The sequence below is a fragment of the Silene latifolia genome, chromosome Y (assembly GCF_048544455.1).
Source record: "Silene latifolia isolate original U9 population chromosome Y, ASM4854445v1, whole genome shotgun sequence".
In the NCBI taxonomy this organism is placed as follows: domain Eukaryota; kingdom Viridiplantae; phylum Streptophyta; class Magnoliopsida; order Caryophyllales; family Caryophyllaceae; genus Silene; species Silene latifolia.
In genome coordinates, this window is record NC_133538.1 from 151,481,002 (window position 1) to 151,499,630 (window position 18,629).

The following is an 18,629-nucleotide window of genomic DNA, read 5'->3' on the forward strand; positions in this document are numbered from 1 at the left end:
TTGGTCTAAAATGTTTAACACTAGTAGGCCTTTCCACCTTAGGGATAAGAGTAATTACATTGGAATTAATCCAAGCAAGCAATTTTCCAGTATCAAAGAAGTTCAGAATTGCTCCACCAATCTCCTCCCCTACTATCTCCCACGCATCTCTAAAAAATTGGCTTGTATAGCCATCAGGTCCAGGAGACTTATCTTTTGGAATACTAAAGAGACAAGTCTTAATTTCATCCATAATCACAGGCATACTGAGAATTAAGTCATGGGAGTCAGTGCAACATCTGCCCCTCCTCACAACATTCACATTCACAGCATCAGTAGCATGTTGTTCTCCTAAGAGCTCTTGATAATAATTCAGGAAGGCATTCTGAATTTTATCCCCTTCACTGCAAAGACCCCCTCTTTATCCTCAGTCTGCAGGATCTTATTCATCATCACCCTCTTCTTAATAATATGATGAAAATAAGAGGTGTTCAAATCCCCTTCTAACGACCATTGGACCTTTGCCTTTTGCATTAGGAAACTGTCTCTGGCTGCAATAAGATCCTTCAATTCATGATACACATCATATTCTTGTTGAATGAGATCAATATTACTAGGATTATAAATTAATCTCTTCTGAACTGTATTCAGTAAGGCACTAGCTATGCTAGTACTATTCTCTATGACATGGCAGTCGTATACCTATAAAAAAAAACCAACTGGCTCTAACTAATATAGCTAGGGAAGTCGGGTCGATCTCCACAGGGAGATGGGTATGTCAGCTTTACTAAGTCCGTCACGGTAACCAAAATAGGGGTTTGAATTTGTTGTTCTAAATTAAAGAGATTAAGGAAGAGAAAAAGGCAAGAGAATAAAGATCAAGCAAATAAGAAGAAAGCAGCGAAGACAGTCGGTTCACCATGATCATTCAGTCAAGCAATCTAGGTCTCAGGTCAATGCAAGTATGGTCTATGGGGCAGTGAATATCTCCTTCTGGTCTCAATTCGCCCTAAAGCACAAATAGCTTAGCTTCCGCCCTCACTACGGTGCCCTAATGTTCGCTACGAGTCTCACCCTTTCCAACCTTCCGGTCCAGGTCAAGGTTTACTACGATTATATGACTAATTGCGTCGACTCAATTAGGCAGAAATAATTAATTGCAGCGATTAACAACAAAAACTACACAAGCATTAACCTACTAAATCAATTACTACTCCTTCATAATCATGGATTCCCTAGTCTTAGCAAAAGGGAATTAGCTACGTATCGTCATCGAACCAACAATAATAATGCATAGATAAACGAAATTAAACATGATAATAATGCGAAGGGAGATTGAATAAGGCAATAATGAAAAACAATAAGAGAAGGGAAGAATTAAAATAGCAATTATGATTAAGAAATAAAAGGAGTAAATGTACCGATTACAGATTCCGAACCCGAGTTGTCTAGAGTAGAAAAAAGTAAAGGAAAGGGAAGAAGAGATCCTAAGAGTAACGCAGTCTACTCCCTAAAATAGCACCCGAAAAACTTACTCCTAGACCTAATTAATAAACCTAATTGTAAAAGCCCATAAGAAATAAGGCGAAAACACGGCTGAAGGGTAAAACCTCTCGATCAAGTGGAATTAAACCACTTGATCGAGTAACTATGCAACAAATCCTCTCGATCGAATGGAAAAACCGTTCGATCGAGAAACTCCTTATAATGGCCTTCTCGATCGAGTATGAGAACTACTCGGTCGAGTTAAACTTCAGAAATAAAGCATTCGATCGACTGAAAAGGGGTCGATCGAGCTATATTAGCACATAAGGCACTTCGACACCTTCCAAAATCAGCTCACTCGTCTTCAAAGTGATAGATTCCAGGCTCCGATTCCTTGTTCTCCATAAATTTATGCAAATGGGACGAGCTTAGGCTTGATTTATCTTCTTTCCGGTCTGTACCTAAAATTTACACAAGACGAACCAAAGTAGACTATTCGGGGATATTTATAGCTAGATGCCACATAAAATAGTACAGAAATGCGTGTAAAAATGAGGTAAAAACCTTATATAAAATACACGCATCAAATCTCCCCAAACCAAACCTTTCCTTGTCCCCAAGCAAACTATGAATGTAACTAAGAATAACCAGTGGAACGGGACCAACGCATCAGCTACAAATCATCCGCCAAAACCAGTTTAATGCAACAACTAACAAAGTGTCAAGTGATAAGTGCAAACGAATTAAATCAATGTTTCAAACTTACTGAACCGTCGACCTTTCAAGACTCAAAGATATCGGACTCTCACGGGTCGCTCATCACTCAAATTTAGGCACAGGGTGAGTATATAAGAGAAAGATAGAAAGAAGTAAAGACACTCATCTAACTCGATCTATAAGAACATGCATGCAGTTAACATGAATAAAGTCTCTACAACCGTACATTCGCATTCCAACTGAACTAATGACCAAGACACATTCCGAGGACTTACATTTGGGTAAGTGAGGTAATGGGTAAGAAGGGGCTAAGATGAATTTGGAAATGTGGAGTTAATAGCCTGGCTAGCAACAACGGATCCAAATATTGAACTGCATCCCATCTTCATACTCAATATAACAATACAAAACAGTGCAAATTAGATGCACTCTACTCACAAAACACCATAAACTTGTCAACTCCCCATAAGATATAAATAAGACATGGGAGTGAAAATCAACTATACAATTTTTCATTTTTCCGCATATGATTTTTCTTCTTTCTTTTCTTTTCACACTACAACAAATAAGGTAGTTGGCGACCATATAAGGCGACTGAGAATAGTCGCCATTTAGAATAAAGCGACTAAGGTCCGTCGCCCGCACTTCGTAGCTAGGTTTAGTCGCTTTTGGCGACTGGTCTTCGTCGCCAATTTTGGCGACGATATTTTTTTAAAGCGGGCGACCGAAATTCGTCGCCAAAATTGGCGACTACCATTAGTCGCCTTTTTAGCGACTGCCATTAGTCGCTTTTAAAAAGTCCACGTCATCTCCATATTCTCATAAAAGGCGACGGAATTTGGTCGCCATTTTGGCGACTGAATTTGGTCGCCATTTGCACTGTTTTCCGTCGCCAATGTCCCTGAAATTAAATTATGGTCAGAAGGTTAGCGACGGAATTCCGTCGCCAAATGCCCAGTGTCCGTCGCCAAATTTACATGTTTTATTGCCTAAAAATCGTTTTTGACCTAGCCAAATACGTAAAACCTGCAAATAAACCAACACAACCAGCAGAGAACACATAGGAAGCCAACACAACCAAACTTGATAAAGAAAATCAAGTTCCATACACACAACTACGAGTTCTACGAGTTTTGGTCATCTAACATTATCCGGGAATAACTACGAGTTCTACTACATAACTACGAGTTCTACTACATAACAGGGAAACTTGCTCCCGCTCCACTACCACCTCCATAATCAGGATCTCTAGGATCCTTTGGTTGCGGGCGCCACCCAGTGTTGCAATTGGCGAAGAAGGAGTTCATACGTTCCATTTCCTCCTTCATCCTCCTAATTTCATCATCTCTCTCGGCATCCCGCCTCTCCCTCTCGGCATCCCGCTCTCCGGCGGCTAATTGAGCTTGGAGCACACTCACGACACTTGGGGTATAAGGTTGTTGTTGGGAGGAAATTGACCCTCTTCTTCTTGTAGGAGGGTAGAAAATCTCCTTTGCCGACCCGGCTCCATACACATCTCCTCTTTGGAACCCCTCAACAAGATCAAACCATAGCTCATTGTCATCAATTTCCGGGTTGTTCTTCCTACGGACAAGGAATTGTTCCTAAAAAATTGATAAAACATTAATGGTTAGAGGTTACTTATCTAAAAATTGATAAAACATATACTTTAAAAAGCTAAGAAATTTTTATTTTTTGACACTTACATATAACTGTTGATCTTTTTCCTTCGCGAAGATCAACTTGCCCTTGCTTGTCTTCTTTGCGTGAGTGTCAACAAAGAGATCAACAATCGTGGGTACCTTGCCCTTATTCTTCTTGGTCTTCCGGGAAAAAAAAGGAAATTGTTACTCAAACATGATAATTAATGAGACTAATTAAATTAGAAGACTATTAAATTAAAAGCTAAGACAAATAACTTACATCTAACACCACACGATCATGAAAAGATTGAGACCCTCCATAATGAGTAGGCTCAACTTCCGCATCCTTATCTCCTCCTTTCATGTTGATCTTGTTCCGGGCCGATGCTTCCTTGAACTCGGGATCGATCCGGTACTTGGTATATTCCTCATATGACGAACCTATAATCAATAAAATAACAATTATTAATTAATATATTTTCAAAATATGTAATGAATTTTAACTAATTACGGGTATTAAAAGAAACTAAATACCTTTCATGAAAGATGGCGCCTTCTTCCTCCTAGACACCTTATACATGTTGTCCCTTAGCCTCTTCTTGCCAATGTCATTATACCTTTGCCAAACTAGGCGCTCAAGGTTGGTTGGCCAATAGAACACACGCTACAAAAAGTAAACACATAGATGAGAAACAAATTAATAATAAGGTAAAAAGAATAAATAAATTATATTTAATAATATATATTTTATAAATAGATACCCGGAAGTTGTTGAACCACATCTCCTTATCTTCATCACTAGCGTTACTCCAACAAGTAACGCCGTGTGTCATGTTCTCTTGGGTGCTATTAGTCACACCACGAACAACTGTTTGACTTCTAAACCTGAAATCAAACATGTTAAAAACATAATTATATAGGAAAAAAAAATAATGTATAATTAACATATGTCTAAAAAAAGTCATTTATTACTAAATAAAAAAATTACAAAATAGAATGAATACAAAATTACCAAAGACCATTCGGATCAAGGATCATCCTGCCGTCAATATGTCGGGGTACACCAACCTCCTCCTCCTCCTCCTCACTCACCTCCGTAGTAGAACGGTCAACGTCCTCCTCCTGCTCTCGGGAGCTACTACCTCCCTCACTATAGCCTCCGCGCTGCCTATTTCCTCCAGGAGCCATGTGTACTACAATTGAATAAGAAGTGTTAGCAAATATTACAGGATAATTATTATAAGATACAAAAAAATAAAACCTAATAAACAAGTATAAAAGAAAAAACAAGTATAAAAGAAAAAATAAAACCTAATAAACAAGTGTTACCAAATTTTGATATGTATACTTTCTGAAGGAAATGTAGATTCATATACATACTAACATACTCATATATGTCAAAAATAATTTGTCATAAAATTAAATGTGGATTTTATGCATGCAAACAATATAATAAAGGAGAAGAAATCATGTTCTTACATTGTAGTTTTCGGTTTTATGGGCACAAAAGAAATCTCCTTTTCTTTTGTTCTTGAGCTTTCCAAATGGAAGAACAAGGATTCAAGAGTAGAATCCCTCCCAAAAGTATATACCCAAGGAATACATCTTAAAGACTAAAATAATATGATCTAGTATTAAAATTAGTCTTACTTAAAAATATGACACAAAATGTTTTTGTACTCTCACATATTTCGGTTGAGAGAAGAGGAATTTTGTGATTTATTTCTCTAGAAATCTCATAAGATTGTAGAGAGCATTTGATGAATTTTCTTACACTAGAAAATTAGATGGGAAGATTGAATGAAAAATCAAAGAGAAAAGCTCACTTCTCTTTTCATGTGGAGTGGCCGAAATTGCCTTGGGTAGAATGCCCAATGCATTTCATTTTTGCTCTTCTCTAAAAAGTAGGTGTGCAAGGCTACTAATTAGATATGATAATTGTGTTTTCCACTCAAGATAAAAACACAATACATCTCTTACACTCCCTTCTCATTTTCGGTTTTTAGACATAAAATGGAGAATCCATTTTATTTTTGTCATTTGTCAAATTTGTCACATGTAACATGTTACATGACATGTCACAATGTAATGTATTTTTATCATATTAAAAATCAACGTATTATTAAAAATACGTCACATACAAAAATCGACTTAGTAATATCATAATTACTTGTACCAAAAATGTTTCCGAATTATAAACTACAACATTCTGTATTTATAATAATTTATTCATTCCGATTCAATTGTTTCTGTAAACAATAATTTCATCCAAGTAATAAAATAATTCGATTACTTAGACCGTGTCTTATTTAATCATATTTACAATAAGATACGTAAATTATACTCACAAAATTATCCGTCAATTTTAAGCAATTTAATCAGCTCGTATCGGTATACGATTAATTAAATAATCAATTAAGAGTATTTCCCTATAGGTATGACCTAAGGGGATCAACTGATCACCACCGTCGCACGACAGTAATGTCAAACTCTAGTCAGCCAATCATTACCGATATATGTGGACCAGTTGATTGTAAAATATTACATCCCACATGTATTCTTAAAATGAGATTTAATAATGATATTTAAATCATGTGATCGCACTATTGTTGAGGACACATTTCCCAACAATCTCCCACTTGTCCTCGACAAGTGTGCGTCACCAATTCTCTTGTCCTATTACTATCTCCCACTCAATGCAAGGTGTCTTTCGGTCGTACTTGCAAGTGATCATATCGAGAGTGGTTTCCTCGATCGGAGAATAAGCGATTGACCGGATTTATCCACTGGATACCTTCCGAGCGTGGCCACGCATTTCCAGTTCATTACTCCTCGAGTGGCCCTGAGATATTGTTTTAACCCTGACAAGGGGATGGACAATTCCTATCGCACTCATTCCCTTCGACTAGCCATAGCCATCATAACCCAAAATATGCCCATTTGACCCCATTTACGAAGGTCGTAGTAACACAAATCAAAGTTAATCTGAAACTGTGCCATCTTAGGTGAATAGTCTTTAGTCAAAAGAATCGACTCATTAGAATACTATAGTAGCTCTCGCCACGACCAGGCTATATAAATTGCAAGAACTCTATAAGCGGTCATTAGGCCCGACAAAATGTTCCTAACAGTCTGCCTATGTGATCGACTAGTCATCTCACATGACTCTATGACACTTGAACTTGCCATCAATCGCATCACACTCTAGTCACTTCGAGACGTCACCTCATACAAGTAACTATGGGCAAATACAATGTTAATCCGTGTTCACTTTAACGGGGTTCAATTGTCTCCACAACCCGTTTGGATGTAACAAAGTATAATAAAAGAGTTTTAAAATAAAACTCGAACGACAAATGCGATTATCACACATGAATAGTCAATGCCTGATCACTATTTCATGTTCTATAATCTAATTTGATCTTGTACGTAGTTGTTCATTTCAATTCAATTGAAATGACATGACTCATCATGTTTAGCCTTTGAGAAGGCTTTGGTTAGTAGGTTTTATCAATTTCTTGTACCTTACTCAACCTCACTACATACTCGTTTTCCTTTGTAATGTATACATTTGCATTACAAAACTTTTCGAGTACGTGTCGAGATCCAATCAAGACATAGGCCCTCTAGCCTTAGAATAGCTCCCACTGTTTTCACAAAGTGTGCGGGACTCATCTTTCTTGCATATCTCATAATCGCAAGTGTACTCAATTTCCGTTATAAATATCTCTCATTGTTCTTTATTGCCTAGAACGATTCTAGAAAATCTACTTCCTAATTAACATTGCCACAATGGTATCTTAACCATCCTAGTGTGTTTTGATTATGGTTTTGTCGGAAACCATGCGCAATCTCAATTGTCAATTGTTACTTGTGTAACACCCTTACACAATATTGCATCATAAACACTTTGCTTTACTTCCTTAATGCTTCTGCAAGCACTTAAGGGTAATCTTTATAGCTTACTTGGTAAAGATTACTTAAATTCGATTTTTGAAAAACAATTCATCATACTCAAAGCATATGAAGTGTTATACATCATTTCTCATTTAATTGATCCAGCAGCGGAAGCAAATGGAATCAATCAAATATGTTCAAATTAATTGAACTAGTCATGAATCTTATCAACATAAGACTTCTTATTGACGCTAATATCATGTGGATTTATCTTCATAAATCCGGATAATAAAGATGTATTATAATACTCCAAGAGTCTTAAATCATTCTCAATGATCAATATGTCATCCACATATCGGACTAATTAAAAATTCCGTAACTCCCACTAAACTTCATGTATAAACACAACTTCTCGACTTATCGAGAAATATTTTATCACATGATCAAAATGTTGATTCTAACTCATTGATGTCCTACTTAAGACCCTCTCTTAAGTTTCACATTATCTTAGGATTGCAAGAATCTACTAAACTCAAGACATGTATTGAATACATTCCTTCTATCGAAGAAGTGGGTTTTAGATTCACTTGCTGTATGCATATCCTCATAATGAAACACAATTCCTAAGAAGATCCAAATAGACTTAATCATTTCAATTAGTGCAATTAGTGCAAAACCCTTTGTCACTAATCAAGCCTTTTATTTCGGATTTTCATGGCTCTAAGCCTTGTATTGAGTTGTGACTTAAACACTCTTATGTAAGTCATATGTTCATTACTTTCCAGAAGTAATCAACTTGAATCAAACAATTTCTTTGTAAGTTATAAGCTCTTTACTTTCTTAAAAGTAGCATGAATTCATCATTTTTGACAAGTGACGAATTTAACCTCCTAGGTTTTAAAGAAACAATGTCTTACACAAAACGTCTCATGTAGCCAAGAAAGACCAGTTTCTTGCGACATAACATTCTCAAAAGTAGCATGAATTCATCATTTTTGACAAGTGACGAATTTAACCTCCTAGGTTTTAAAGAAACAATGTCTTACACAAAACGTCTCATGTAGCCAAGAAAGACCAGTTTCTTGCGACATAACATTCTCTGTGGCATTCTTTGTGGCTCTTGAATAATTTCTCCCACTCTGTCTTCTAAAAATAAACTTGTATTTTAGAAAGACAGCTTCACGAGCCGCAAACCCGTCGTACTCGTGATAATTTAAGAGGGAAAAATGAGCATTTGTTTCTTGAGAAAACTTACAAACATGGTACCCTTACCATATCATATCACATATGATTCGATTTAGTGGAAAAATAATCTAGACAAAATGATAAAATCCCCAAAAGGATCAAGTAACTCAAAGTAACTTGATTGAAGTCCAAACCATATCGAATAGCGTTTGATTTCTTATCCAACCACACATTATTCCATAATGCGTGCTAAGAGAGATTAACTTGTGATACTATATCACAATTCATTTGGCTTATATCAAAGTCTTCACTTTGATAATCCCATCACGACTAAATCGTGATTACTTGAACTCTTTGAAATTCTTCAAAGATTTCTCTATTTACCTTATTAAGTGAACATATTAGTGTCAACTTAAATCGTTGGTAAAAGATAATGATCAACCTATTTTGGATCGTTGATTTACAACCTCGATCTCCTTTTCAACCAAAAGGCACGAGACATCTTGCTTTGAATACAAGATACGCATAAACCATTAACAATCTAATGGCTTCAAGAGTACTCGATAACTCTTTGCGTTCATCATTCCAGAATTTAAGGTTTAATCTTGGGTTACCAATTTGAGTCTTACATCATCTACATGATATATCATTCTAGTTTGGTTTAGAATATACTCACCTTGATGATGGGCTAGCCATACATCAAATCGTGGTGTATAGGGTCACAAAAGTGAAACCTCTTTTGTATCTTAACAAGTTTATATTCTTATTTAGAGTTTATGCACTTAATAGTCATAATTAAGTACAACTTTAAATCCAAAAACTAGATTGAGTACACAATTACTCTATCTCTCGACTTCATTGTTGCTAGTCGTCATATTCTAATCATCCTATGTATCAAACATAATGATGAAAACCACCACCGGTTTCTAATATTGACGAAGTAATACTAGCAAAACTTATGTTTAACCAAATAAACACTTAACGAAGAAGGTCCCATTAGATGTCACACAACTAACTTGTTGATTCTTCAATAATTTGGGGTAGTTTCCTTTCTCGTGTCTAACATTTAAGACAACGGAAACTTTATCGGTCGGGATTGATAGGTTTAGTATTGTCATTCTCAACAACTTTACCTTTAACATAACCTTGTATCAATTCCATTATAATCTTTACTTCTTGAACCTCGTCCTCATCTTAACGGTTTAAGAGAATGCTCCCACTTATTTCAATGAGTCTTTGCTTTGAGAAGCAAAATTGAATTTCATGAAGATTACTCTTCATTTGTTCGTTTTAGTCTTAAAACTTTCATCGAAGTGGTTGCGTTATTTTGGTCAATTACGAATTCTGAAAATCTAATCACCAAAACAATTTTATCTTTTCAAGGTACTTAATTCATTTAAGTATATGAAAAACAATCCATTGTAAGTAGATGTGTTAGTCAAGAATCAAAAACCTGTTTGATAACGAATAACTTTTATCTATACTCTCTACAAGAGATCCTTCCAATGGATAAAACGAGGTTTTTAGAAGAAAAATTCAAATTTTGTCTTTAGTTACGATGTTTTAATGGAGATTTGAATCAAAAAACGAAATGATATCGTATATGAATTGTGATAAAGAAATAGAACAATATAATAACGGAATAGTGGAAAACTTAACATTTATCGTTTTATTAATACTTGTAAATAACAAGTAAAGCATTTACATAGTGACCTCTACCCAACTATGATAAATGATTCCATGACCCAAATTCATATTAACTTGGGCACGGTATGGCCGATGAAACCCTTATCAATATAACTCGGTGGATTAACGCTTTAATCGATTCTACTTTTAGAACTCTTGGTCGATAAAATTACTCTAATATTTATCTATAGCCCGGAACACATGCAACTACGGTCGCGAATACTTCCGTTGAGCTCAATCCAAATTTCGAATAAATGTGTCCATGATCCAAATCCACATCAACTTGGGCACGGTATGGCCGATGAAACCCTCATCAACATGAATTCGGTGGATTAACACTCATCACCCACTTCCCCTACGTAACAAGGTTTGTACCCCGGTAGGGCCGAGTGCACTCCCTCGCGAAATAGGTTTTCATGGTTTCTACTATTTGGTAAGGCTATGTCTCAATTAATTGTTTTAGCGAGAGGTCATGTCAATTTATTATCTATCACGTTTTAAGTGAACTAAAGCGGTGAACTACGATAATTCTAATTGACACGGTCGATAAATTCGATAAAATAACAATGCATGTTTAGTTATGGCGATTTAGCGATGCATGTGACATAAAATAAAATGCAAGCATAAAGATAAATAAATCCTAGTATGGCCTTCCTAAAATAGAAAACTATTTATCTATTACATATTCGGAAACCAACTCCATTGGTCCCTTGAACTTCGGTTGTGACACGCATCTCGAGGTAACACCGTCTTTATGTATCGCCATTCTTGAAGAAATCCGTCTTTGGGAACTCCGGAATGAATAAAATTACATAACAAATTACATAATTTCCTATTATACATTTGTAACTAAAATAAAGTAAATCTATTAAATTACAAAACGGTGATACGAGATCACAATAAAAATTACAACCGAATCGATATTCCCATACATTTCGGGAAATACCAATTAAAATCTAAGGCCATACTAAGTAAAATTACATAATTCAAAATTACATAAATTAAAAATTACGACAATCATAAAGAAAATGCAGCATTATAATATGTATGAACATGCTCAATTTTATGCTAAATCCCCTTTAATTAGCCAATATCGTATATTACTCGGTTTTTACGGATTTGCGTGATTTCAACATTTTATAATCACAAAAATACATAAACTCATATTTATGCATAAGTTAATTACCCTAACCTCTTAGGACTCAAAATATAGTCTTCACTAATAATTTGACCATAATTAACCTTTATTTACAAAATTGTTCATAAATGGACCAAAATTACAAAAATAAGCTATTAAACTTCAAATAAATCACAAAATTTCAAATAAATTCAAAATTTGAAATTTAAATTCATGAACATTCTGGAAAAATTCCATGACACTCATAATGTTCAAAATCTTAGGTTAAAAATTTCGAAAATTTACCGGAAAAACAATGTTGCGGTTTATCGATTTTTAATAAAATAATCATAAAAACATGGAAAAATTATTTTCACTAACTTTTCAATTTTAGATCTGAAAAAGATAATAAAATGCAACATTAGACGTTTTTCCTAAGTCATAGATTATGTTTTATTAATTTTCACCAATAATGTCACTATTTATGCTATTTTTCTTCAAAAATCCATAAATCATGCAAAAAGACTTCTTTATAGCCAATTATTTTAAACACATATTGTAAAATTGCATGTGACAACATATTAATTTTCTATGACCAGATTCGAAATTTAACTCATATTAACCTATTTTTCTCTTAAATCCGAATTTAATGATGAAAAATTCATTTTTCGAGCATAACAAGTCCAAAAATTATGAAAATTTACAGGTTATCTCAAAATAATATATGCAACAACATATCCAAAAATCAACTTAAAATTCGAAGTATAGCTAATTTTCGACCAAAAATGACATTTTTACTCATAAAATCACATTTAAATGTCATTATAGAGAAATATGAACAATAAAAATCCGTAAAATTAACCAAAATATCCTAAAACATTTTAGGACCAGAAATATTAACATGCATGGATTTATTTCGTGATATATCATAATAACACAAAATTTACAAGTTTTATATGTTACTCTTTATAACTCGGAAAAACTTTTAACCGATTTGCATGCAAACAACCGTGGCTCTTGATACCGATTGAAGGAAATGTAGATTCATATACATACTAACATACTCATATATGTCAAAAATAATTTGTCATAAAATTAAATGTGGATTTTATGCATGCAAACAATATAATAAAGGAGAAGAAATCATGTTCTTACATTGTAGTTTTCGGTTTTATGGGCACAAAAGAAATCTCCTTTTCTTTTGTTCTTGAGCTTTCCAAATGGAAGAACAAGGATTCAAGAGTAGAATCCCTCCCAAAAGTATATACCCAAGGAATACATCTTAAAGACTAAAATAATATGATCTAGTATTAAAATTAGTCTTACTTAAAAATATGACACAAAATGTTTTTGTACTCTCACATATTTCGGTTGAGAGAAGAGGAATTTTGTGATTTATTTCTCTAGAAATCTCATAAGATTGTAGAGAGCATTTGATGAATTTTCTTACACTAGAAAATTAGATGGGAAGATTGAATGAAAAATCAAAGAGAAAAGCTCACTTCTCTTTTCATGTGGAGTGGCCGAAATTGCCTTGGGTAGAATGCCCAATGCATTTCATTTTTGCTCTTCTCTAAAAAGTAGGTGTGCAAGGCTACTAATTAGATATGATAATTGTGTTTTCCACTCAAGATAAAAACACAATACATCTCTTACACTCCCTTCTCATTTTCGGTTTTTAGACATAAAATGGAGAATCCATTTTATTTTTGTCATTTGTCAAATTTGTCACATGTAACATGTTACATGACATGTCACAATGTAATGTATTTTTATCATATTAAAAATCAACGTATTATTAAAAATACGTCACATACAAAAATCGACTTAGTAATATCATAATTACTTGTACCAAAAATGTTTCCGAATTATAAACTACAACATTCTGTATTTATAATAATTTATTCATTCCGATTCAATTGTTTCTGTAAACAATAATTTCATCCAAGTAATAAAATAATTCGATTACTTAGACCGTGTCTTATTTAATCATATTTACAATAAGATACGTAAATTATACTCACAAAATTATCCGTCAATTTTAAGCAATTTAATCAGCTCGTATCGGTATACGATTAATTAAATAATCAATTAAGAGTATTTCCCTATAGGTATGACCTAAGGGGATCAATGATCACCACCGCCGCACGACAATAATGTCAAACTCTAGTCAGCCAATCATTACCGATATGTGTGGACCAGTTGACTGTAAAATATTACATCCCACATGTATTCTTAAAATGAGATTTAATAATGATATTTAAATCATGTGATCGCACTATTGTTGAGGACACATTTCCCAACACTTTCAATACCTTCTCTTACTCATCATCATCATCATCATCATCCTCATCTTCTTCTTCTTCTTCTTCTTCTTCTTCTTCTTCTTCTTCTTCTTCTTCTTCTTCTTCTTCTTCTTCTTCTTCCTCTTCCTCCTCCTCTTCTTCTTCTTCCCCCTCTTCTATCCCATCCCTCTCCTTATCATTCTCTTCTTCTTCCTCTTCTAACTCCTCATCCGCTTCTATCTCATTTGTATAAATAATTTCATCATGATCAATGGGAAAAAACATTTTCGATACAACCTCTTCTTGGAAAAAGATGTATCAACTTCTCGATCGTGCCTTTGTTTTAAAACGGCCCACCATTGCTTTTGTTGTCTATCATTACTTGTGCTCGGAAGAGATGCAAAATAAACTTGATGAGCTTGTTGTGCAAGTATAAATGGGTCATATTGAGAGTAGGTTCGAGTATGATTCACTTCCACGAGTTTGTAACGATCATGGACTCTCGTTCTAGCTACGGAATTATCCCTCCATTGAATCTTGAATAAGACGGTTTTATAACTCCTATCCCGGCCATTGTAGCACAACTCAAAGATATCCTCTAATATGCCATAATAATCATTGCCATCAAGAGAAGAAATAGTAACGCCGTAGTTGCATTTAGCCTTACTTTTGCCATAGTCAAATGTTTGAAACTTAAACCCATTAATTGAATATCGATTCCACGTCACAACCTTTCGAGAAGGACCCAAAGCCAAGCTTCTTATCACATCATCTTGAATATTTAGCTTACATACATGCTTCCGAAACCAGCCGGAAATTGATCCTCATGCTTATGCCAAACATCCTCTCTGTTCACATTAGGGTGATCTTTAATGAAATCTGTCACAAATTGAGCTTCATATGGCTCCAAAACCTCACAATTAGATAGCACATAAAGGTGGGCACGGTTATACTCCTTGTCATCCATAAATCTTGTTCCCCCAACCGATGAACACCCTATTTCATCCCGCATTTGGAAACACTTGGGTATACTTGTGTCTAGTTCATCCGCTTCATCAATATTCAAGTATTTTGCTTTGGTCTCAATATGTTTTTCAAAATAAAGAGAGCAAAAATTGGCAATCTCTTCCGTTAGGTAGGCATTGCATATAGAACCTTCCACACGAGCTTTATTACCAATTTTTTCTTCAAATGATTAAGAAACCTTTCGAAAGGATACATCCACCTATATTGGACGGGTCCACCAACTTTAGCTTCATATGGCAAATGGATAGGTAGATGCTCCATCGAATTGAAAAAGAAGGCGGAAATATCATCTCAAGTTTACACAAAATTTCTGGTATTTGCTCTTCTAAACGACTCATGTCCTCAACTGATATCGTGGAGGAACATAAATCTCTAAAAAATTGACTTATTTTCAGAATCGCATTCCAAATCGTAGTCGGGAGTAAATTTTTAAAAGCCACGGGTAATAAGCGCTCCATGAAAACATGACAATCATGACTTTTCAACCCTTTCAACTTCAGTTCCTTCAAATCAACACAACGGCTCAAATCGGATGCATATCCATCAGAAAACTTCAAGTTTCCTATCCAATCGCACAATACCTTTCTTTGAGCTTTGTCAAGAGTAAATATGGCTTTTGGTTTAGCCCCATCCTTACGAATATGAAGTTTAGGACGATCACAAAATTTCTTCAATTCTATTCTTGAATTAATATCATCACGTGTCTTTCCTTTTACATCCATAATCGTATGAATAAGTAACTCAAAGAAGTTCTTCTCTATGTGCATCACATCCAAATTGTGTCCGATCAACATTGTTTTCCAGTAGGGAAGCTCCCAAAAATACTTCTTTTAAACCAACCATTTTTTTCTTTTTCAACTCTTTAAACTCTTCTTCACCCCATCGACGGTTGTTGGCAAATCACGTACGACCTTCCATATCTCATCCCCTTGAGTCGAACCGGAGCATTGTCACGCACCTCCTTACCTTTTAAGAAAGATTTCTTGTTCTCTCTATGAATATGTCCATCCGGTAAGAAACATCTATGACAATCAAACCAACTAATTTTTTTGGAATTAGGAAGATAAAATGCTTTACTCCTATCCATGCAATAAGGACATGCCTTTCGTCCAGCGGTTGCCCATCCTGATAGCATACCATATGCGGGAAAATCATTTATAGTCCATAACAATGAAGCTCTTAGTTGGAAATTTTGCTTCTTCGACACATCAAATGTTTCTACACCAACTTCCCACAAATACTTCAGTTCCTCCACCAACGGTTGTAAATAAATATCCAGATGGTTTTTTGGGTTATCAGGACCGGGAATAAGTAAAGAGAGGAAAATAAATTGTCTTTTCAGACAAAGCCAAGGAGGTAAGTTGTACGGCGTGGTCATTACGGGCCAACACGAGTAGTTTCTACCAAATCGACCAAAAGGGTCAAACCCATCCGTACACAAGCCAAGTCTCACATTGCGAGGTTCCTCGGCAAAATCGGGATATAACCTATCAAAACGCTTCCACTCCTCCCCGTCACTCGGATGACACATCTTTCCTGGTGTACGAGGATTTTCTTTGTGCCATCTCATTTGGTTGGCAAGATTTTTCGTGGCATACATTCTTTGAAGTCTAGGAGCTAATGGAAAATAAATTAATGTGTTTTTACGATATTGGTTTCTTTCTCTTTCCACTCCTTTTATTACCCTTCTTCCCCTTCAAAACAATATTTCCTTCACTTGTCTCATATCTATCCCTTCGACATTTCTTACATTTGTCAAGCAAAGCATCATCTTTCCAAAAAAGCATACATCCTTTAGGACATGCATCAATCTTTTCATGTGGAAGTTGAAGACCTTTGACCACTTTCTTGGTATTATAGAAATTTCTGGTCATAACATTATTATCGGGTATAACATCCTCAACCAACGTAGCAATACTATCAACGGCTTTAAATGGCATATTATACTCACATTTTAAAGAAACTATCCTGGATGCAACTTGTAACAATGTCATTCTACTCCCCTCATATAAGGTTTTTTCGGAAGCACTTAGCATGTCAAAAAAGGCTTTTGCTCTTGGGTTTGGTTCTTCTTCATCAATCATTGGTACACGGTCGTCATTAATGAAATCATTAGACTGAAAGGCATCAAGTACCATTTCTCTATATGGGTTCTCATTTTGTTGGATTTGAGGCTCTTCGGGATAATATTTTTCTCCATGGGAGATCCAATTGTAGTAGTTTGGAAAAAAACCATTTGTAACAAGATGCTCTTCTACTTCAATGTCAAATAAATATTTTAAGTTTTTACATTTAGTACAAGGACACCTAAGTTTATGTTGTTCCAAATCATATGAATCTTGACATCTAGCAAATTCAATAAATTCACGAACTCCCTTTACAAATCTAGCGATAGGACGTTTCTTCTTATCTACTCTTTCTTCGTACATCCAGCTACGTTCAGATCTCTTCATTTTAATCTATAAGCAATATATAGCAAACTAACCATTTTAAATAATAATATTTAATTTCAACAAAAAAAGCAATGGTTATCTCATCCTCCATTTTATGCTAATTTCAAGATTTCAATTGGGTCCTTATCACTCCAACCTAAACCCATCAATGTACGTTTCAAGTCACTAGCAAACACACATTTGTGAATTATTAATGAGAAAAAAATTCGGCAGCAATTCCCCTTAGTTCTCCAAATACACAATGTGGAAAAGATACATATTCCACATATGTATTCAGAGAACATTGGAGAAATTTGCAACCAAATTCTTTTCTCATTAATAAAATCACAACTATGTGTTTACTACCTAAGTGACTTGAACGCAAAGAAACAGTCCCAAAATGGGGACTATTCAAGAATTGCTCCTAATGAGTAATTCTTGAACGGGTACTAGGTCATTATATATTAAACAAGTTGTCAAAATTATAAGGCAAATTTATACAATCCCCTAATCAAATGACATTACTAATTTAACAAATTTATACATCATGCTCATTCTATCAAGAAAAATGCTAATTAATTAACAAAAATGCTAATTAAATCATTCTAACTTAATTAATTTGGTTAATTATACAAGTTGTCAAAAATGCTAATTTCTAACCCTAACTCAAATTAATTAACAAAAATGCTAATTAAATCATTCTAACTTAATTTGGTTAATTAAAAGGCAAATTTATACAATCCTAACATTATACTACCTTCATAAAACTATACTACCCTCAACAATACTACTTCAATATTACTAAAACTAAGCTACTACCTTCAATAATACTAATATTATCAAGATTACCTTCAATTACATCCCCTAATCAAATCACATTACTAATTTAACAAAAACCCCAATTTCTAACCCTAACTCAAATTAATTAACAAAAATGCTAATTAAATTACAACTACATACAATAATAAGCATCACTAATGTATAAATTACAACTAGATACTAAATAAGCATCACAACTTAAACAAAATATGAAGGATTGAAGTAATTAAATCGATTTGAGTCGAAAACAAACCTTTATTATAAACAAAGGGTCGGTAGGGATGTAGTGTGCGGATGGCGGCGGCGAGTGGTGGCGTCCGGTGGTCGTTGTAGTTGGTGGTGGCGTCGGGTCGTCGGA

At 34.7% G+C, this 18,629-nt stretch overlaps 2 long non-coding RNA genes across 2 annotated transcripts; both read right to left on the reverse strand.

Moving 5' to 3' along the window:
- Positions 1-3,646: 3,646 nt before the first annotated feature.
- Positions 3,647-4,172, reverse strand: LOC141633957 (uncharacterized). Its single transcript, XR_012538722.1, has 3 exons — positions 4,105-4,172; positions 3,888-4,004; positions 3,647-3,785 (listed from the first exon to the last, which is right to left on the reverse strand). It is a non-coding gene; the product is annotated as an uncharacterized LOC141633957 (long non-coding RNA).
- Positions 4,173-4,231: 59 nt separating this feature from the next.
- LOC141634503 (uncharacterized) lies at positions 4,232-4,749 on the reverse strand. The gene is made up of 3 exons (XR_012539228.1): positions 4,586-4,749; positions 4,359-4,488; positions 4,232-4,265 (listed from the first exon to the last, which is right to left on the reverse strand). It is a non-coding gene; the product is annotated as an uncharacterized LOC141634503 (long non-coding RNA).
- Positions 4,750-18,629: the final 13,880 nt, after the last annotated feature.